This window comes from Phyllobates terribilis, unplaced genomic scaffold (genome assembly GCF_046119375.1).
Source record: "Phyllobates terribilis strain yellow unplaced genomic scaffold, ASM4611937v1 Scaffold_82__1_contigs__length_6685932, whole genome shotgun sequence".
Classification (NCBI taxonomy): Eukaryota; Metazoa; Chordata; class Amphibia; order Anura; family Dendrobatidae; genus Phyllobates; species Phyllobates terribilis.
Window position 1 is genome coordinate 616,539 of NW_027362842.1, and position 22,520 is coordinate 639,058.

A 22,520-nucleotide genomic window follows, 5' to 3' on the forward strand; every position below is an offset into this window, starting at 1 on the left:
ACATGCTTTTGCAAGGGTTTTCTAGGGTTTTCTAAACATCTATTAGCCTTCTTAAACAGTTAGCAAACACAATGTATCATTAACACACTGGAGTGGTGGTTGTTGGAAATGGGGCTCTATACACCTATGTAAATATTGCAAAAAAAACAAGGCGTTTGCAGCTAGAATAGTCATTTACCACATTAACAATGTATAGAGTGTATTTCTGATTCATTTAATGTTAGCTTCATTGAAAAAAAATGTGCTTTTCTTTCAAAAATAATTAAATTTCTAAATGATCCAAAACTGTTAAACAGTAGTGTATAGAAATAAAATAAATGGGCATATGAAACACCATGACGTCCATAATATTTAAAAATAAAAATATGCAGCCTGTGAATAAAATAATGTTACTATAGATGTTTTTGGCTGATAGAATTAACTGGTGTTGTGTAAAATTAAAGACTTGTTGACTATTCAAGCGACCATACAGGTCGAAATGTTGTTATTTTCATTACTATTTTGAGGAATAAACTAGAACTTTTATATGAAACTTTCTGATGAGGGCTGTCTTCAATCGGTTTTGTGAGTTTTTTGTTAATTGTCTGATATATACAGTTTTTGATATTCTATTCCAGTTTGGCAATCACTTGAGTTCCTAATAAACTTAATTAATGTTTATGTTCCTTGATAGTTTGTTTAACATTCTCTAACTTCCTCTGTAATTTAATCTCAAGATCGCTAATTTCAAAATCCGATACAATTTGCTCAATTTCTTTTTCAAGCATTTGATTTATTTTAGAAAAAATTCCTTTTCATAATTTAAGAGATATTTGATTCTATATAATTAATTTTCAGTGAGTGTCGTTCCCAGCCTTTCGTAAAGGTGTGACCTTCACGGTGTGAGTTTAGCAATGAGATATAAATACACGGTACACCAGTCTCTATGTAATATACGTGTGAAGACTGGCTGCCTACCACCATGGTCTTGTGTGGGACTTCAAGGTTTTAAATCAATTTTGGAAACATGAGTAAATATCAGTATGATTGTGAGGAATTTCATATAGAAAATACTTGTAACGTCTCTACTGGCAGATTGTCAAAGTTAATTTGCTGAGACCAGAACCCAACCCTACAAGCAAATAGTAGGGGGGGATTATAAAAGGAAAAAAGGGAGATACAATTGCTTTAATTAAACCTATTAAGTCTCCAAAGTGAGAAAAGGCGGTAAGCTGAATATATATCAATAAAACGTCTAAATTTCACTTTTAAACACACAATGGGACCCTGGGAAGGGTATAATTATTTACCATACAATTAAGACTAAATTGTGTCTCCAAAAGTGAAATTTAGACGCTCTATGAATACTTGATGATGTAAGCCAATACATTTGTAATTTATCCTAATAGAGCAGGTATGTTACCTCTGAATACAATGCCTGAAATTTGGACTTTCTTCTGAGTTAAAAATATTCATGGATATTAAAATGTTTGTGAGGAACTTCACAATACATAACTATCCGAAAGCTTTAAAGATCCAAATATTGACCATAACGATGGTGGAACCTGACAGCAAAGGGCACCAGTGTTTTCACAGTCTAATCCAATTGGAGTAATATATAAAAAAATAACTTTTATTAAATCATTTAAAATCTGTCCGGTGTTTAAAATTCAATTGCCAATATTTTAAGATTAGGACTATAGTTTATATATATATATATATATATATATATATATATATAGAGAGAGATATATATATATATATATATAGATATTTGATTTATATCGCTGGCTCCCCACTGATGTGTGCTGCATTCATAGAGACCCAGTAATTGATCAAAATTCAATAGGGTATCTTTTTATCAATCCCTTTTTAAGTTTATCTCTGGCTATTGTTAAAGTTGCCACCTCATTTTCTTATTGATCTAAAATCTAATTGTGGTGACGATTAGAGATGAGCGTTGTTCTACTCGAACTGTTCGCCAATCTCAAATTCGAGCTGTTTTGGGCGGTGTTCGAGCCGTTCGGTGAACACGAACAATTTGAAAAATTCCGGCTGTTCGAGGTTATGTTCGATAACTGTTCGTGCACCAAAATCATAACTGGATTTTTTCTCAGTAATGATGAAAATTAATGTTAATACGCAGTTTGAGTGTACAGCGGGGTGGGGGGAGGGGCAGGGGATGGATCTCTGCAGGAATAATGAAGATCTCCATTTTTTTTCTCTTTCCCGCATTTACAGTGGGGCGATACAGTCTGTCAGCCTATCAGCAGCGCACACACGGAGCGAAGTGCCATTTTCACACAAGCAAGGGCATGAGTCATTGGCAGTGTATGTCACATGTCCTTGCCCTATAAGACCCAGCCATTTTGCCTGTCGCCACCATTTTCTCACTGCTGCAGCTGCGTGTTAGATGGCACCGCTGTTGCTGTGTGCGCTATGCTTTTTTCATTTCAAACCAATTTTCGCACAAATCTACAGATAGCTTGGGAGTAGGGAAGAGTTGTGATTGCAGTCCTTTTGAGGACTAGGTTACAGCATTTCCTACGACTTTTATCAGGCAGGTCTGTGCTCTTAAATAGATAGGTTGAGAGTAAAGACTAATTGTAATTGCAGTCCTTTTGAGGGCTAGGTTACATCAGTTACTATCACTTTTTGCCAGGCAGGTCTGTTTTAGTGCTGTGCAAGTTTTTTTCACAGCATTTGGCTAAATCTAGCAAAGCAAATGCTTTTTGGCCTATTGCAGAGTGTGTTAGTCAGTGGAGTAGCGTATCTGTGTTGCAAGCTACACCACCTGTGTATAGAATACCAATTTTTAAACTGCACCTAGTGAAGTAAAACCTTTTGGGCATAGCATCATTCTATTAGTCCATCTATACTAACCTCCACCAGGTTGCAAATTCAAAATAATTTTTATCTGCATATAGCTCTGAAAAAATATTTCGGCTTGTAGCAGTGTGTTGGACTTGTTCTATTAGTCCATTTATACTAACCTCCACCAGGTTGCAAATTCAAAATATTTTTTATCTGCATCTAGCTCTGAAAAAATATTTCGGCTTGTAGCAGTGTGTGGGACTTGTTCTATTAGTCCATCTATACTAACCTCCACCAGGTTGCAAATTCAAAATAATTTTTATCTGCATCTAGCTCTGAAAAAATATTTCGGCTTGTAGCAGTGTGTGGGACTTGTTCTATTAGTCCATCTATACTAATCTTCACCAGGTTGCAAACTCAATATAATTTTTTTCTGTATCTAGCTCTGAAAAAATATTTCGGATTGTAGCAGTGTGTGGGACTTGTTCTATTAGTCCATCTATACTAACCTCCACCAGGTTGCAAATTCAAAATAATTTTTATCTGCATCTAGCTCTGAAAAAATATTTTGGCTTGTAGCAGTGTGTGGGACTTGTTCTATTAGTCCATCTGTACTAACCTCCACCAGGTTGCAAATTCAATATAATTTTTTTCTGCATCTAGCTCTGAAAAAATTTATCGGCTTGTAGCAGTGTGTGGGACTTGTTCTATTAGTCCATCTATACTAACCTCCACCAGGTTGCAAATTTAAAATAATTTTTATCTGCATCTAGCTCTGAAAAAATATTTCGGCTTGTAGCAGTGTGTGGGACTTGTTCTATTAGTCCATCTATACTAACCTCCAGCAGGTTGCAAATTCAATATAATTTTTTTCTGCATCTAGCTCTGAAAAAATATTTTGGCTTGTAGCAGTGTGTGGGACTTGTTCTATTAGTCCATCTATACTAACCACCACCAGGTTGCAAATTCAATATTATTTTTTTCTGCATCTAGCTCTAAAAAAATATTTCGGCTTGTAGCAGTGTGTGGGACTTGTTCTATTAGTCCATCTATACTAACCTCCACCAGGTTGCAAATTCAATATTATTTTTTTCTGCATCTAGCTCTGAAAAAATATTTCGGCCTGTAGCAGTGTGTGGGACTTGTTCTATTAGTCCATCTATACTAACCTCCACCAGTTTGCAAATTCAATATAATTTTTATCTTCATCTAACCCAGCCATTATTTTTGGGCTAATACCACAGTTTGGCCTCTCAGCTCTGCTCGGTTCCCATCCATTGTTTTTTGTGCAAACAACTCCAGAGCTGTGAATTAGTTAATCACAAAAATGAGTGGAAAAAGGCCTGCTGCTGGTGGAAAGGGGAATAGGTGTGTTGGGAAGGGAAAAAAAGGTTGTGTCCATGGGGTAGGTGTTAAAGCAACAGTAACATCTGCAGAAGAAAGACCATCTTCCAGCCAAACTAAGATGTCTACTTCTTTTAGCGGACAATGTGATAAGATCCCTTTCTTACGGCCATGCCAATCGCTACAAATTCCAGATGAGGCACAAAAACAGCAGGTGCTTCAACAGATATCAAGTGCTCCTTTAAGTGGGCTCTCCTCCACCTCAACTTCAACATCACAAATACTCCAGTCCTCAGAGGTGTCACCCCAATCGCACTTGCTTCCTCACAGCTCCCAATTCTCCAGCTGCCCGTCTGAGTATGAGGTAGAACAGATGGTTGAGTCTGCAGAGCTGTTTACTCATACTATAGCCTGGGAATCAGAGGTCGGCTCCAGAGCTTCTGTGAATCCAGACGAGGAAATGATCTGCACTGATGCCTAGAATCTTTATGAGTCGGATCTAGGACGCAGAAGTTTCTGACCATAATGTAGACCCTCGTTCCCAAACTAACTCCTGTTGGTGGAGACAATGAGGAAGACGATGATGAGACTCAAATACCTGATTGGAGCAACAACTTGAGTTTTTTGTCAGGGCAGGAAGAGGTTGGCTCTGAGGACGATGGGTGTGATAACACACAGGGTGAAGATGACGAGGTTGGAGATCCCACTTACTGTCAACCCACAGTCAGCCAGTCGATGAGGTCAGCAGAGGAGGTGGAGGAGGATGCTAGTGACGACGAGGTCAGGTTGCGCCTTCCTGGACAGAGACGTAGTCCGGGAAGCACGTCAAAAACTGCATCCTCAAACCCAACTCTGCCTCTGACCACAAGTAGTGGTGGCTCTTCAGGTCACATGGATGCTAAGCCTTGCATAGCCTGGGCATTTTTTCAGATCGATAAAGATGACCCAACTCGTGTTATCTGTAACATTTGTCAGCAAAAGCTAAGTAGAGGCCAAAAAATACATAGTTTGAATACTTCATGCATGAATCGGCACATGGATATGAAGCATAAGTTGCAGTGGGAAGCTCACTGTGCTACAATGCGGCCTAGCCGGCCGTGCCAACCACCATCTGCCACATCTTGTGCATCCGCGGCCTCTTCATCTTCTGTGACTGGGGGGACAGCAGTCACACCTGTTTTGGGATGCAGACCTGCCACCTCTTTACCCGCAACAGCCAGCGTTATTGGCAGGTCATCATTTTCTTTGGAGGTGGAAACACCAGCTGGTGTTCAGCGCTGTCCGACATCGATAGCACCACCTTTGGATCAAGGCAACCCAACATGTCCGCCTGCATCTTCCTCACAGACCAGCAGTTTGCCGGGGACACCCTTCTCAACCCCGTCTAAGCACAACAGCCAGCTCTCGGTCCCTCAGATGTGGACAAGTAAAAGACCATTTCCTCCTAGCTATGAAAAAGCTAAGAGGTTGAATTTCACCATCTGCAAGCTGTTGGCTACAGAAATGCTGCCTTTCCGCCTGGTGGACACAGAGGATTTTGGAGACCTTATGTCCGTCGCAGTGCCCCAGTACCAGATGCCCAGTCGGCACTAGTGTTGAGCCACCCCCGTAGTGTTCGAGTTCGGTTCGGTTCGTCGAACACCCGTGTGTTCGCCGAACTGTTCGTCGAACTGTTCGTCGAACACCTTCGAACACCGTTAAAACCAATGGCAGGCAAACAAAAACACATAGAAACACATAGAAAACACCTTCAAAGGTGTCCAAAAGCTGACAAACTGCTCAGAAGACACAACTAACACATGGAAAAGTGACAAGTACATATAGTCATGCGAAAAGAAAAGAGGTGGAGGAGTAAAAGGAGGGGGAGACACAGATATAGGCATGTCATTCTAAAATCCAAAAAGTGAGAAGCCGACACGTTCAGTCCGCTCCTGCCCGTGCCACCTCCGTGTCGCCGGGTTTGTGCCAGAGCCGCGGTGAACCCTGACGGCCAGCCCCCCTCTCCCAATACTGGTGCCTGTCCGCTGGTGGGTCGAGCGAGCCCCCCTGTGGTGGAGGCAGCTCTAAGCTTTTTAATTTAAATTGTCTCTCTAATTTGAATAAATACACTTTAAATCCATTTACAAGGATCTATTGGAGGGCAAGTCTCATGCCAGCAGCCGCGTAATTCCAGCTCCAGTAGCGTCCACTAAAGCTGCTGCAGTTAAAAAGCTTTTATAAGGATCGAGCTCGGCTGTCCACCGCAAGGCATCCTACTGCCAGTCCGAGCCCCTATGCCTTGGGGTGCCTCCTGATGCTCTTCACTGAGTATCCCGTGGTCCCGAAGCATTTCCTTTGAAAAAATGAAGTGTCCAAACTACAGGTGGTGTAGCTTGCTTAACAGCCGGGATAATCCGCTGACTAGCAGACCCTGCTACTAGGCACAAAGTATTTCCTGGGCTAGATGCAGTTAAAAATTTGTAATTAGATACTCTCGTTGGATGCTGAGAAAGCATTCCATAGAGTCTCCTGGCACGCCATATATGATTCTCTTAAAAAGCTTGGGGTAGGGGTCTAGGGGACCCGTTTATAGCCAAAATCACGGCCCTGTATCGCAATACGTCACCTAGGCTGAAGATAAATGGAACTGTAGCACCCTGAGGGCTCGGTTGCTACAGAGGTATTGCACCTCACCCAGAGGTGTGATATCTCACTCTCAGGTAAGGATGTAGTGTGGATCAGGACCCGACACCTGCATGCATTACACCACATTGCCGTGGGGCAGGGCGACCAATATGCCCCTGAGATGGGCACGACAGTCCCTGTCCCTGGCTGGAGTGGGGGGAGGGAACACTGAGGAAGGGGAACCCTGTAGTGCAGGAGCAGGGAGGAAGCAGTTCCTGGGTGCATTGAGAAGGGAGTATAAAAGGTGGGCACCATCTTAGTTCAGTGCAGAGAAGTCTGAGCAGAAGTGGCAGGGAGCAGGGGCTCTGCATGAGCTCTGCTCCGGAGGCAGGCCTAGTAACAGAGGCCCAGGCCTGGAAGAGGGAGAAGGAAGGAAGAGGAGCGGAGAATGCTCCAGGAACGAGGAACGAAGGGATCTCAGGGGTGCGGATGGGCGATTCGCCACCGCACGCCCGAATCCACCTGCGTGGAGGGGTCAGGCCAAAGGGGGAGACCGGTCCCCGAAACTAGTGGAGGCAGGAAACGACCCTCAGCTAGAAACAGGAGGCTGTGACATTTTATGTGGCGCAGCCCCTCGCTACACCCGCTAGGAAGGCACCACATAGGGTCAGGGAAACTGGCACCAAGTTTACCAAGAGGAGGCCCGAGGCAGCCGGACAGAAGGGTTGGTAAGAAAGGCCAGACAAAGGACACACAAAGGGGGTCCTGTGAAGCACTCCAAAGTTATCTGGGAGTTGTCTGAGCCCCTCACCTGGTGAGCACAGTACGACGTGGGCAGCCGTTACCTGCAGACGTGGTCTGGATAATAAGAACTGTGAGTAAAGGCCCTGGACTGCATCACTGACTCCGTGTCATTACTGCTGCTGCCCTGCACCATCACCCTCATCCTCCGCATACACTGCCCTGAGGCTATACTCCTCCCCTGGGGAGTTATGCTACGCTCTGCTGCACCCACAACACCAGCCTCAACGGTCTGCCCTGCAGCGGCGGTTCACTCTGACCGCAAGGAGTGATAAGGGAAGAATTTGTTTGTTTGTCAGTTAAACTCATTGATGGTGATGTGTGTCAGGGCTCTTTATATCACTGTGAGCAATTGCAGACACCTGTGCTAATTAGTTTGGCAGGTGTGTCCAATGAAAGGCAAGACTACTTAAGAAGGCTGTCTCACATTATTAAGCAGCCTACATTTTCTGCCAAAATGGGAAAGAAAAAGGATGTGTCGGCTGCTGAGAAGCAACAAATTGTGGAGTGTTTAGGTCAAGGCATGACTACAATCAACATTGTGCGATGATCAGGATGAAGTGTCTTGGCAATCAAGAAGTATGTAGCTGATTCACAGTACACACGTGTGCGTGCTGATAAGGGCAAATTGAGGACTCTTTCCTACAGGCAATTACGTCAGGTTGAAAGAGCAGCGGCAAAAAAGCCTTGTCATAGCAGCAGACAAGTTTTTGAAGCTGCTTGTGCCTCCAACGTCCCCCGAACAACAAGATGCAGGGTCCTTCAGAGGTTTGCAGCTGTGCATACGCCATCCTGTCAACCTCCTCTATCCACTTCACACAAGCAGAAACGGCTCCAGTGGGCCAAACATTACATGAAGACTGATTTCAAAACTGTTTTGTTCACGGATGAGTGCCGTGCAGCGCTCGATGGTCCAGATGGATGGAGTGGAGGATGGCTGGTTGATGGACACCCCACGCAAACACGGCTACAGCGCCAACAAGGAGGAGGTGGAGTAATGTTTTGGGCTGGAATCATGGGGAGAGAGATTGTCGGCCCCTTTAGGATCCCTGAAGGTGCTAAAGATGAACTCCATAATGTATGTGGATTTTCTCAAACAGCACTTCCTGCCATGGTTCAAGAAGAAGAACTGTGTATTTCACAGCAAGATCATTTTTCTGCATGATAATGCACCATCTCATGCTGCACATAAAACATCTGCATCTCTGGCTGATATGGGCATAAAAGGGGACAAACTTATGGTGTGACCCCCATGCTCCCCTGACCTCTACCCCATTCAGAACCTTTGGAGCATCATTAAAAGGAGTGTCTATGCTGGCGGGAGGCAGTTCACATCTAAGCAACAGCTCTGGGAGGGTATTCTGTCCTCATGCAAAACAATTGAAGCAGAAACCATCCAAAACCTGACAAATTCAATGGACGAGAGAGTTCAGAAGCTCCTTTCGAACAAGGGGTCCTATGTGAAAATGTAACATCACCTAGAATAAAGTTTTGAGTTGAAAACTGTTTGATTTCAGTTTCTAACAACCTGCTAATGCTTATAATTTCAAAAATGACAATTTTTTTGGTCTTTATTAAAATGAAAAGGTTGATCGAAAAGTTTGGGGGATCTAAGAGTGTGGCAACCCAGTAGTCATGATTACTTCGAATTCTGACAATATGAGGGTCTTGCTGCAGGTAGTGCAGCAAGAAGGCACTTATGTGTCTTGCGCATCTCGGAGCCCCAAAATTATTTTCCGGGCTAGATGCAGCTAAAAATTATTATTAATTTTAAATCTGGTGAAGCTTTAGTGTAGATGGCCTAATAGGATCCGTTGAAGCACCTGCTGTTTTTGTGCCTCATCTGGAATTTGTAGCGATTTTCGTGGCCGTAAGAAAGGGATCTTATCACATTGTCCGCTAAAAGAAGTAGACATTTTAGTTTGGCTGGAAGATGGTCTTTCTTCTGCAGATGTTACTGTTGCTTTAACACCTACCCCACGGACACAACCTTTTTTCCCCTTCCCAACACGCTTATTCCCCTTTCCCCTTTCCACCAGCAGCAGGCCTTTTTCCACTCATTTTGGTGGTTAACTAATTAACAACTCTGGAGTTGTTTGCACAAAAAAACAATGGATGGGAACCAAGCAGAGCTGAGTGGCCAAACTGTGGTATTAGGCCAAAACTATTGGCTGGGTTAGATGCAGAAAAAATTATATTCAATTTGCAACCTGATGGAGGTCAGTATAGATGGACTAATAGAGAAAGTCCCACACACTGCTAGAAGGCCAAATATTTTTTCAGAGCTAGATGCAGATAAAAATTATTTTTAATTTGCAACCTGATGGAGGTCAGTATAGATGGACTAATAGAGAAAGTCCCACACACTGCTAGAAGGCCAAATATTTTTTCAGAGCTAGATGCAGATAAAAATTATTTTTAATTTGCAACCTGATGGAGGTCAGTATAGATGGACTAATAGAGAAAGTCCCACACACTGCTAGAAGGCCAAATATTTTTTCAGAGGTAGATGCAGAAAAAAATATATTCAGTTTGCAACCTGATGGAGGTCTGTATAGATGGATTAATAGAACAAGTCCCACACACAGCTAGAAGCCCAATATTTTTTCAGAGGTAGATGCAGGAAAAAATATATTCAATTTGCAACCTGATGGAGGTCAGTATAGATGGACTAATACAACAAGTCCCACACACAGCTAGAAGCCCAATATTTTTTCAGAGGTAGATGCAGAAAAAAATATATTCAGTTTGCAACCTGATGGAGGTCTGTATAGATGGATTAATAGAACAAGTCCCACACACAGCTAGAAGCCCAATATTTTTTCAGAGGTAGATGCAGAAAAAAATATATTCAGTTTGCAACCTAATGGAGGTCAGTATAGATGGACTAATACAACAAGTCCCACACACAGCTAGAAGCCCAATATTTTTTCAGAGGTTGATGCAGAAAAAAATATATTCAGTTTGCAACCTGATGGATGTCTGTATAGATGGACTAATACAACAAGTCCCACACACAGCTAGAAGCCCAATATTTTTTCAGAGGTAGATGCAGAAAAAAATATATTCAGTTTGCAACCTGATGGAGGTCAGTATAGATGGACTAATACAACAAGTCCCACACACAGCTAGAAGCCCAATATTTTTTCAGAGGTTGATGCAGAAAAAATTATATTCAGTTTGCAACCTGATGGAGGTCAGTATAGATGGAATAATACAACAAGTCCCACACACAGCTAGAAGCCCAATATTTTTTCAGAGGTAGATGCAGAAAAAAATATATTCAGTTTGCAACCTGATGGAGGTCTGTATAGATGGATTAATAGAACAAGTCCCACACACAGCTAGAAGCCCAATATTTTTTCAGAAGTAGATGAAGAAAAAAATATATACAGTTTGCAACCTGATGGAGGTCAGTATAGATGGATTAATAGAACAAGTCCCACACACAGCTAGAAGCCCAATATTTTTTCAGAGGTAGATGAAGAAAAAAATATATGCAGTTTGCAACCTGATGGAGGTTAGTATAGGTGGACTAATACAACAAGTCCCACACACAGCTAGAAGCCCAATATTTTTTCAGAGCTAGATGCAGAAAAAAATTATATTCAATTTGCAACCTGATGGAGGTCAGTATTGATGGACTAATAGAATGATGCTATGCCCAAAAGATTTTACTTCACTAGGTGCAGTAAAAAAATTGGTATTCTGTACACAGGTGGTATATCTTGCAACACAGATAGGCTACTCCACTGACTAACACACTCTGCAATAGGTCAAAAAGGATTAGCTTTGCTAGATTCAGCCAAATGCTGTGAAAAAAACTTGCACAGCACTGGCACAGACCTGCCTGGCGAAAACTGATAGGAACTGATGTAACCTAGTCCTGAAAAGGACTGCAATTACAATTAGTCTTTACTCCCACAACCTATCTATTTAAGAGCACAGACCTGCCTGATAAAAGTCGTAGGAAATGCTGTAACCTAGTCCTTAAAAGGACTGCAATCACAACTATTCCCTACTCCCAAGCTATCTGTATATTTGTGCGAAAATTGGCTTGAAATTAACAAGGTATAGGGCACACAGCAACAGCGGTGCCGTCTAACACGCAGCTGCAGCAGTGAGAAAATGGTGGCGATGGGGAAAATGGCTTGGTCTTATAGGGCAAGGACATGTGACATACACTGCCAATGACACATGCCCTTGCTTGTGTGAAAAAAAGCACTTCGCTCCGTGTGTGCGCTGCTGATAGACTGACAGATTGCACCTCCCCACTGTAAATGCGGGAAAGAGAAAAAAAAAATGGAGATCTTCATTGTTCCTGCCGAAATCCATCCCCTGCCCCTCCCCCCACCCCGCTGTACACTCAAACTGCGTATTAACATTAATTTTCATCATTACTGAGAAAAAATCCAGTTATGATTTTGGTGCACGAACAGTTATCGAACATAACCTCGAACAGCCGAATTTTTCTCAAATTGTTCGTGTTCGCCGAACGGCTCGAACACCGCCCAAAACAGCTCGAATTTGAGATTGGCGAACAGTTCGAGTAGAACAACGCTCATCTCTAGTCGGCACTACTTCTCAAAGAAAGGTGTGCCTGCGCTCCACCAGCATGTCGCACACAACATCACTGCTTCTTTGAGTTACTCTGTGTGTGACAGGGTGCATTTCACCACAGACTCTTGGACGAGTAGGCATGGACAGGGGCGTTTGATGTCGCTGACTGGGCACTAGGTGACTATGGTGACAGCAAGACAAGGGGCTGCTGTCCAAGTCTTGCCGTCCCCACGAGTTGTGCGTCAATCCTCTTTATCTCGAAGTTCCTCCACTGCTTCTGCCTCCTCAACCTCCTCTCGGTCCTCCACCTGCACCCAAAGCCTGTCTGGTCATGCCACAAGCTTTCTAACTGCGCAGAAGGGATCCTGCACACCTCCTTACTATGCTGGCAGCAGGGCTCAACGTCATCAGGCGGTTTTTACTTTGAAATGTCTGGGAAATGTGAGTCACACTGCTGAGGAGTTGTAGTCAGCTCTGGAGAACCAGTTTCATGAATGGTTGTCTCCACTGGACCTGAAACCAGGGAAGGCCGTGTGCGACAATGCTGCAAACCTGGGTGCGGCCCTTCGCCGGGGAAATGTCACACACGTGCCTTGTATGGCTCACGTGTTGAACCTGGCTGTCAAGCAATTTTTAGCCCACTATCCCAGACTAGATGGCCTTCTGCAGAGGGCACGGTCGCTGTGTGCTCACTTCCGCCATTCGCATCCCGCAGCTCAGTGACTTACATCTCTACAGAAGTCGTTGGGCCTGCCACTTCACCGGCTAAAATGCGATGTGCCTACCCGGTGGAATTCAACTCTGCACATGTTGCAGCGACTGTGGCAGCACCGACAAGCCCTGGTGCAATACGTTCTGACGTATAGCCTGGGCCAACGAGATCCAGAGGTGGGGCAAATCACGCTGGAGGAGTGGTCTCAGATCAGGGACCTATGCACCCTTCTGCAGTTTTGAAATGACGATGAAGATGTTTAGTGCTGACGATGCCATTATCAGCATGACTATTCCGGTGATTTACATGCTGGAGCACATGTTAAACAGAATTCGGAGTCAGGTGGTGGGACAAGAGGAGGTGGAGGAAGTAGAGGAGGAGGAGTTGTATGCGGAAGGGCTAACATCTGCAAGGTCCAGACGGTCGGCAGCACCAAGGCGGCAGGCATGTGAGGGTGGGGGCGATGGTTTTACCAGGGCGCATGGTAGCAGCCAAACTAGTGAGGAAGGTGCAGGAGCCCAGGAAGAAGTGGAGGACGAACTGATGGAAGACTCATCAGATGAGGGAGACCTTGATCACATTTCTGTTGTGCGAGGTTGGGGGGAGAGGGCAGTGGAAAGAAGCATGATTGTTACCTCGCCACCAACACAACAGGGACTTGGTGCTCCTGGATGCGCAAGACACATGAGTGCCTTCTTGCTGCACTACCTGCAACATGACCCTCGAATTGTGAGAATTAGAAATGATCCTGACTACTGGGTTGCCACACTGTGAGATCCCCGGTACAAAAGTAAATTTGCAGAAATGATTCCTGCCATAGAAAGAGATGCACGCATGCAGGAGTATCAGCAGAGACTGTTGCAGAATCTTACAGGTGCTTTTCCCCAAAACACTAGTGGTGCACGTAGTGAATCTCACAGTTCCAACTTGCCAACCGTGGGACCGTCGAGTGTTCAGTAGAGATGAGCGTTGTTCTACTCGAACTGTTCGCCAATCTCAAATTCGAGCTGTTTTGGGCGGTGTTCGAGCCGTTCGGCGAACACGAACAATTTGAGAAAAATTCGGCTGTTCGAGGTTATGTTCGATAACTGTTCGTGCACCAAAATCATAACTGGATTTTTTCTCAGTAATGATGAAAATTAATGTTAATACGCAGTTTGAGTGTACAGCGGGGTGGGGGGAGGGGCAGGGGATGGATCTCTGCAGGAACAATGAAGATCTCCATTTTTTTTTCTCTTTCCCGCATTTGCAGTGGGGAGGTGCAATCTGTCAGCCTATCAGCAGCGCACACACGGAGCGAAGTGCTTTTTTTCACACAAGCAAGGGCATGTGTGATTGGCAGTGTATGTCACATGTCCTTGCCCTATAAGACCAAGCCATTTTCCCCGTCGCCACCATTTTCTCACTGCTGCAGCTGCGTGTTAGACGGCACCGCTGTTGCTGTGTGTGCTATACCTTGTTAATTTCAAGCCAATTTTCGCACAAATATACAGATAGCTTGGGAGTAGGGAATAGTTGTGAGTGCAGTCCTTTTAAGGACTAGGTTACAGCATTTCCTACGACTTTTATCAAGCAGGTCTGTGCTCTTAAATAGATAGATTGTGGGAGTAAAGACTAATTGTAATTGGAGTCCTTTTCAGGACTAGGTTACATCAGTTCCTATCAGTTTTTGCCAGGCAGGTCTGTGCCAGTGCTGTGCAAGTTTTTTTCACAGCATTTGGCTGAATCTAGCAAAGCTAATCCTTTTTGGCCTATTGCAGAGTGTGTTAGTCAGTGGAGTAGCCTATCTGTGTTGCAAGATATACCACCTGTGTATAGAATACCAATTTTTTTACTGCACCTAGTGAAGTAAAATCTTTTGGGCATAGCATCATTCTATTAGTCCATCTATACTGACCTCCATCAGGTTGCAAACTGAATATAATTTTTTTCTGCATCTAGCTCTGAAAAAATATTTGGGCTTCTAGCAGTGTGTGGGACTTGGTCTATTAGTCCATCTATACTGACCTCCATCAGGTTGCAAATTAAAAATAATTTTTTTCTTCATTTAGCTCTGAAAAAATATTTGGGCTTCTAGCAGTGTGTGGGACTTGGTCTATTAGTCCTTCTATACTGACCTCCAGCAGGTTGCAAACTGAATATAATTTTTTTCTGCATCTAGCTCTGAAAAAATATTTGGGCTTCTAGCGGTGTGTGGGACTTGGTCTATTAGTCCATCTATACTGACCTCCATCAGGTTGCAAATTAAAAATAATTTTTTTCTGCATCTAGCTCTGAAAAAATATTTGGGCTTCTAGCAGTGTGTGGGACTTGGTCTATTAGTCCATCTATACTGACCTCCATCAGGTTGCAAATTAAAAATAATTTTTTTCTTCATTTATCTCTGAAAAAATATTTGGGCTTCTAGCAGCGTGTGGGACTTGGTCTATTAGTCCATCTATACTGACCTCCATCAGGTTGCAAATTAAAAATAATTTTTTTCTGCATCTAGCTCTGAAAAAATATTTGGGCTTCTAGCAGTGTGTGGGACTTGGTCTATTAGTCCATCTATACTGACCTCTATCAGGTTGCAAATTAAAAATAATTTTTTTCTGCATCTAGCTCTGAAAAAATATTTGGGCTTCTAGCAGTGTGTGGGACTTGGTCTATTAGTCCATCTATACTGACCTCCATCAGGTTGCAAATTAAAAATAATTTTTTTCTTCATTTATCTCTGAAAAAATATTTGGGCTTCTAGCAGCGTGTGGGACTTGTTCTATTAGTCCATCTATACTGACCTCCATCAGGTTGCAAATTAAAAATAATTTTTTTCTTCATTTATCTCTGAAAAAATATTTGGGCTTCTAGCAGCGTGTGGGACTTGTTCTATTAGTCCATCTATACTGACCTCCATCAGGTTGCAAATTAAAAATAATTTTTTTCTGCATCTAGCTCTGAAAAAATATTTGGGCTTCTAGCAGTGTGTGGGACTTGGTCTATTAGTCCATCTATACTGACCTCCATCAGGTTGCAAATTAAAAATAATTTTTTTCTGCATCTAGCTCTGAAAAAATATTTGGGCTTCTAGCAGTGTGTGGGACTTGGTCTATTAGTCCATCTATACTGACCTCCATCAGGTTGCAAATTGAATAAAAAAATTTTCTGCATCTAGCTCTGAAAAAATATTTGGGCTTCTAGCGGTGTGTGGGACTTGGTCTATTAGTCCATCTATACTGACCTCCATCAGGTTGCAAATTAAAAATAATTTTTTTCTGCATCTAGCTCTGAAAAAATATTTGGGCTTCTAGCAGTGTGTGGGACTTGGTCTATTAGTCCATCTATACTGACCTCCAGCAGGTTGCAAATTGAATATAATTTTTTTCTGCATCTAGCTCTGAAAAAATATTTGGGCTTCTAGCAGTGTGTGGGACTTGGTCTATTAGTCCATCTATACTGACCTCCATCAGGTTGCAAATTAAAAATAATTTTTTTCTTCATTTATCTCTGAAAAAATATTTGGGCTTCTAGCAGCGTGTGGGACTTGGTCTATTAGTCCATCTATACTGACCTCCATCAGGTTGCAAATTAAAAATAATTTTTTTCTTCATTTATCTCTGAAAAAATATTTGGGCTTCTAGCAGCGTGTGGGACTTGGTCTATTAGTCCATCTATACTGACCTCCATCAGGTTGCAAATTAAAAATATTTTTTTTCTGCATCTAGCTCTGAAAAAATATTTGGGCTTCTAGCAGTGTGTGGGACTTGGTCTATTAGTCCATCTATACTGACCTCCATCAGGTTGCAAATTGAATAAAAAAATTTTCTGCATCTAGCTCTGAAAAAATATTTGGGCTTCTAGCGGTGTGTGTTACTTGGTCTATTAGTCCATCTATACTGACCTCCATCAGGTTGCAAATTAAAAATAATTTTTTTCTGCATCTAACCCAGCCAATAGTTTTGGCCTAATACCACAGTTTGGCCACTCAGCTCTGCTCGGTTACCATCCATTGTTTTTTTGTGCAAACAACTCCAGAGTTGTGAATTAGTTAACCACCAAAATGAGTGGAAAAAGGCCTGCTGCTGGTGGAAAGGGGAATAGGCGTGTTGGGAAGGGGAAAAAAGGTTGTGTCCGTGGGGTAGGTGCAGAAGAAAGACCATCTTCCAGCCAAACTAAAATGTCTACTTCTTTTAGCGGACAATGTGATAAGATCCCTTTCTTACGGCCACGCCAATTGCTACAAATTCCAGATGAGGCACAAAAACAGCAGGTGCTTCAACGGATATCAAGTGCTCCTTTAAGTGGGCTCTCCTCCACATCAACTTCAACATCACAAATACTCCAGTCCTCAAAGGTGTCACCCAAATCGCACTTGCTTCCTCACAGCTCCCAAATCTCCAGCTGCCCGTCTGAGTATGAGGTAGAACAAATGGTTGAGTCTGCAGAGCTGTTTACTCATACTATAGCCTGGGAATCAGAGGTCGACTCCAGCGCTTCTGTGAATCCAGACGAGGAAATGATCTGCACTGATGCCCAGAATCTTTATGAGTCGGATCCAGGACCAGACGCAGAAGGTTCTGACCATAATGTAGACCCTCATTCCCAAACTGTAACTCCTGTTGGTGGAGACAATGAGGAAGACGATGATAAGACTCAAATACCTGATTGGAGCGACAACTTTAGTTTTTTGTCAGGGCAGGAACAGGTTGGCTCTGAGGACGACGGGTGTGATAACGCACAGGGTGATGATGATGAGGTCGGAGATCCCACTTACTGTCAACCCACAGTCAGCCAAGAGATGAGGTCAGCAGAGGAGGTGGAGGAAGATGCTAGTGACGACGAGGTCAGGTTGCGCCTTCCTGGACAGAGACATAGTACTGGAAGCACGTCAACAACTGCATCCTCAAACACAACTCTGCCTCTCACCACAAGTCGTGGTGGCTCTTCAGGTCGCATGGGTGCTAAGCCTTGCATAGCCTGGGCATTTTTTCAGATCGATAAAGATGACCCAACTCGTGTTATCTGTAACATTTGTCAGCAAAAGCTAAGTAGAGGCCAAAAAATACATAGTTTGAGTACTTCATGCATGAACCGGCACATGGACATGAAGCATAAGTTGCAGTGGGAAGCTCAGTGTGCTACAATGCGGTCTAGCCGGCCGGGCCAACCACCGTCTGCCATATCTTGTGCATCCGCGGCCTCTTCATCCTCTGTGACTGGGGGGACAGCAGTCACACCTGTTTTGGGGCGCAGACCTGCCACGTCTTTACCCGCAACAGCCAGCGTGATTGGCAGGTCATCATTTTCTTTGGAGGTGGTAACACCAGCTGGTCTTGAGCGCTGTCCGACATCGATAGCACCACCTTTGGATCAAGGCAACCTAACATGTCCGCCTGCATCTTCCTCACAGACCGGCAGTTTGCCGGGGACACCCTTATCAACCCCGTCTAAGCACAATAGCCAGCCCTCGGTCCCTCAGATGTGGACAAGTAAAAGACCATTTCCTCCTAGCCATGAGAAAGCTAAGAGGTTGAATTTCACCATCTGCAAGCTCTTGGCTACAGAAATGCTGCCTTTCTGCCTGGTGGACACAGAGGATTTTCGAGACCTTATGTCCGTCGCAGTGCCCCAGTACCAGATGCCCAGTTGGCACTACTTCTCAAAGAAAGGTGTGCCTGCGCTCCACCAGCATGTCGCACACAACATCACCACTTCTTTGAGAAACTCTGTGTGTGACAGGGTGCATTTCACCACAGACACTTGGACGAGTAGGCATGGACAGGGGCGTTACATGTCGCTGACTGGGCACTGGGTAACTATGGTGACAGCAGGACAAGGGGCTGCTGTCCAAGTCTTGCCGTCCCCACGAGTTGTGCGTCAATCCTCTTTATGTCAAAGTTCCACCACTGCTTCTGCCTCCTCAACCTCCTCTCGGTCTTCCACCTGCACCCAAAGCCTGTCTGGTCATGCCACAAGCTTTCTAACTGCGCAGAAGGGATCCTGCACACCTCCTTACTATGCTGGCAGTAGGGCTCAACGTCATCAGGCGGTTTTTACATTGAAATGTCTGGGAAATGTGAGTCACACAGCTGAGGAGTTGTGGTCAGCTCTGGAGAACCAATTTCATGAATGGTTGTCTCCACTGGACCTGAAACCAGGGAAGGCCGTGTGCGACAATGCTGCAAACCTGGGTGCGGCCCTTCGCCGGGGCAATGTCACACACGTGCCTTGTATGGCTCACGTGTTGAACCTGGTTGTCCAGCAATTTTTAGCCCACTATCCCAGACTAGATGGCCTTCTGCAGAGGGCACGGTCGCTGTGTGCTCACTTCCGCCGTTCGCATCCCGCAGCTCAGCGACTTACATCTCTACAGAAGTCGTTGGGCCTGCCACTTCACCGGCTAAAATGCGATGTGCCTACCCGGTGGAATTCAACTCTGCACATGTTGCAGCGACTGTGGCAGCACCGACAAGCCCTGGTGCAATACGTTTTGACGTATAGCCTGGGCCAACGAGATTCAGAGGTGGGGCAAATCACGCTGGAGGAGTGGTCTCAGATCAGGGACCTATGCACCCTTCTGCACAGTTTTGAAATGGCGACGAAGATGTTTAGTGCTGACGATGTCATTATCAGCATGACTATTCCGGTGATTTACATGCTGGAGCACATGTTAAACAGAATTCGGAGTCAGGTGGTGGCACAAGAGGAGGTGGAGGAAGTAGAGGAGGAGGAGTTGTATGCGGAAGGGCTAACATCTGCAAGGTCCAGACGGTCGGCAGCACCAAGGCGGCAGGCATGTGAGGGTGGGGGAGATGGTTTTACCAGGGCGCATGGTAGCAGCCAAACTAGTGAGGAAGGTGCAGGAGCCCAGGAAGAAGTGGAGGACGAACTGATGGAAGACTCATCAGATGAGGGAGACCTTGATCACATTTCTGTTGTGCGAGGTTGGGGGGAGAGGACAGAGGAAGGAAGCATGATTGTTACCTCGCCACCAACACAACAGGGACTTGGTGCTCCTGGATGCGCAACACACATGAGTGCCTTCTTGCTGCACTACCTGCAACATGACCCTCGAATTGTGAGAATTAGAAATAATCCTGACTACTGGGTTGCCACACTGTTAGATCCCCGGTACAAAAGTAAATTTGCAGAAATTATTCCTGCCATAGAAAGGGATGCACGCATGCAGGAGTATCAGCAGAGACTGTTGCAGAATCTTACATGTGCTTTTCCACAAAATACCAGTGGTGCACGTAGTGAATCTCACAGTTCCAACTTGCCAACCGTGGGACCGTCAAGTGTTCAGCACTCAAACCGTGACAGAACCACAGTATCTGCTGGTAACATCAATTTTGCGGAATCATTTCACCACTTTTTTAGCCCATCCTTTGCAAGGCCACAGGAGACAAGAAGTCTGACACATAGTCAACGCCTAGAGACGATGGTACAGGAGTATCTCCAAGTAAACATTGAAGCCACGACTGTGTCACTGGACCCTTGCTCTTTTTGGGCTTCCAATCTGGATAAATGGCCGGAGCTAGCCACTTACGCCTTGGAGATCTTGTCATGCCCCGCAGCCAGCGTTCTGTCTGAACGTGTGTTCAGCGCTGCTGGTGGTGTGCTGACAGATAAGCGCACGCGGCTCTCCACTGATAATGTAGACAGACTCACGTTCATAAAGATGAACAAATCATGGATCCGAAACGACTTTTCTACCCCTGTGTCATCCTGGGGAGAGTAAAAGCTTGATGATTGGTTAAAATCACCCTACCAACCGTTTTAAGCTTTCAAATTACTAATCATGTTTATCTGTATCTTGACTGGAAATAATTTGGGCTTTGTAGCAGTGTGCAGCACTGATCCTATTAGGCCATCTATACTAAAGCTTCACCAGATTTAAAATTAAAAATAATTTTTAGCTGCATCTAGCCCGGAAAATAATTTTGGGGCTCCGAGATGCGCAAGGCACATAAGTGCCTTCTTGCTGCACTACCTGCAGCATGACCCTCATATTGTCAGAATTCGAAGTAATCATGACTACTGGGTTGCCACACTCTTAGATCCCCCAAACTTTTCGATCAACCTTTTCATTTTAATAAAGACCAAAAAAATGGTCATTTTTGAAATTATAAGCATTAGCAGGTTGTTAGAAACTGAAATCAAACAGTTTTCAACTCAAAACTTTATTCTAGGTGATGTTACATTTTCACATAGGACCCCTTGTTCGAAAGGAGCTTCTGAACTCTCTCGTCCATTGAATTTGTCAGGTTTTGGATGGTTTCTGCTTCAATTGTTTTGCATGAGGACAGAATACCCTCCCAGAGCTGTTGCTTAGATGTGAACTGCCTCCCGCCATCATAGACACTCCTTTTAATGATGCTCCAAAGGTTCTGAATGGGGTAGAGGTCAGGGGAGCATGGGGGTCACACCATAAGTTTGTCCCCTTTTATGCCCATATCAGCCAGAGATGCAGATGTTTTATGTGCAGCATGAGATGGTGCATTATCATGCAGAAAAATGATCTTGCTGTGAAATACACGGTTCTTCTTCTTGAACCATGGCAGGAAGTGCTGTTTGAGAAAATCCACATACATTATGGAGTTCATCTTTAGCGCCTTCAGGGATCCTAAAGGGGCCGACAATCTCTCTCCCCATGATTCCAGCCCAAAACATTACTCCACCTCCTCCTTGTTGGCGCTGTAGCCGTGTTTGCGTGGGGTGTCCATCAACCAGCCATCCTCCACTCCATCCATCTGGACCATCGAGCGCTGCACGGCACTCATCAGTGAACAAAACAGTTTTGAAATCAGTCTTCATGTAATGTTTGGCCCACTGGAGCCGTTTCTGCTTGTGTGAAGTGGATAGAGGAGGTCGACAGGATGGCGCATGCACAGCTGCAAACCTCTGAAGGACCCTGCATCTTGTTGTTCGGGGGACGTTGGAGGCACAAGCAGCTTCAAAAACTTGTCTGCTGCTATGACAAGGCTTTTTTGCCGCTGCTGTTTCAACCTGACGTAATTGCCTGTAGGAAAGAGTCCTCAATTTGCCCTTATCAGCACGCACACGTGTGTACTGTGAATCAGCTACATACTTCTTGATTGCCAAGACACTTCATCCTGATCATCGCACAATGTTGATTGCAGTCATGCCTTGACCTAAACACTCCACAATTTGTTGCTTCTCAGCAGCCGACACATCCTTTTTCTTTCCCATTTTGGCAGAAAATGTAGGCTGCTTAATAATGTGAGAGAGCCTTCTTAAGTAGTCTTGCCTTTCATTGGACACACCTGCCAAACTAATTAGCACAGGTGTCTGCAATTGCTTACAGTGATATAAAGAGCCCTGACACACATCACCATCAATGAGTTTAACTGACAAACAAACAAATTCTTCCCTTATCACTCCTAAACACTTTTTGTATAATAATTTGGAACGCAGTGTACATGTGCTTTTCCACAAAACACCAGTGGTTCACGTAGTGAATCTTACAGTTCTAACTTGCCAACCGTGGTCTGTATGGAGTTGTTCAATAAAGGGCCCAAAATTAAGATAACATAGATGGGAGAGGTCTCTATGAATAGGAATTCCTAAGTATTTGATACCCTGTGAGGGCCAAGCAAAGGGAAAGTTGGACTGGATGGAATCCTATATGGATTTGGGGAGGGAGACATCGAGGGCCTCAGACTTCGCTGCATTGATTTTAAAATTTTACCATGTAACAAAGTGATCT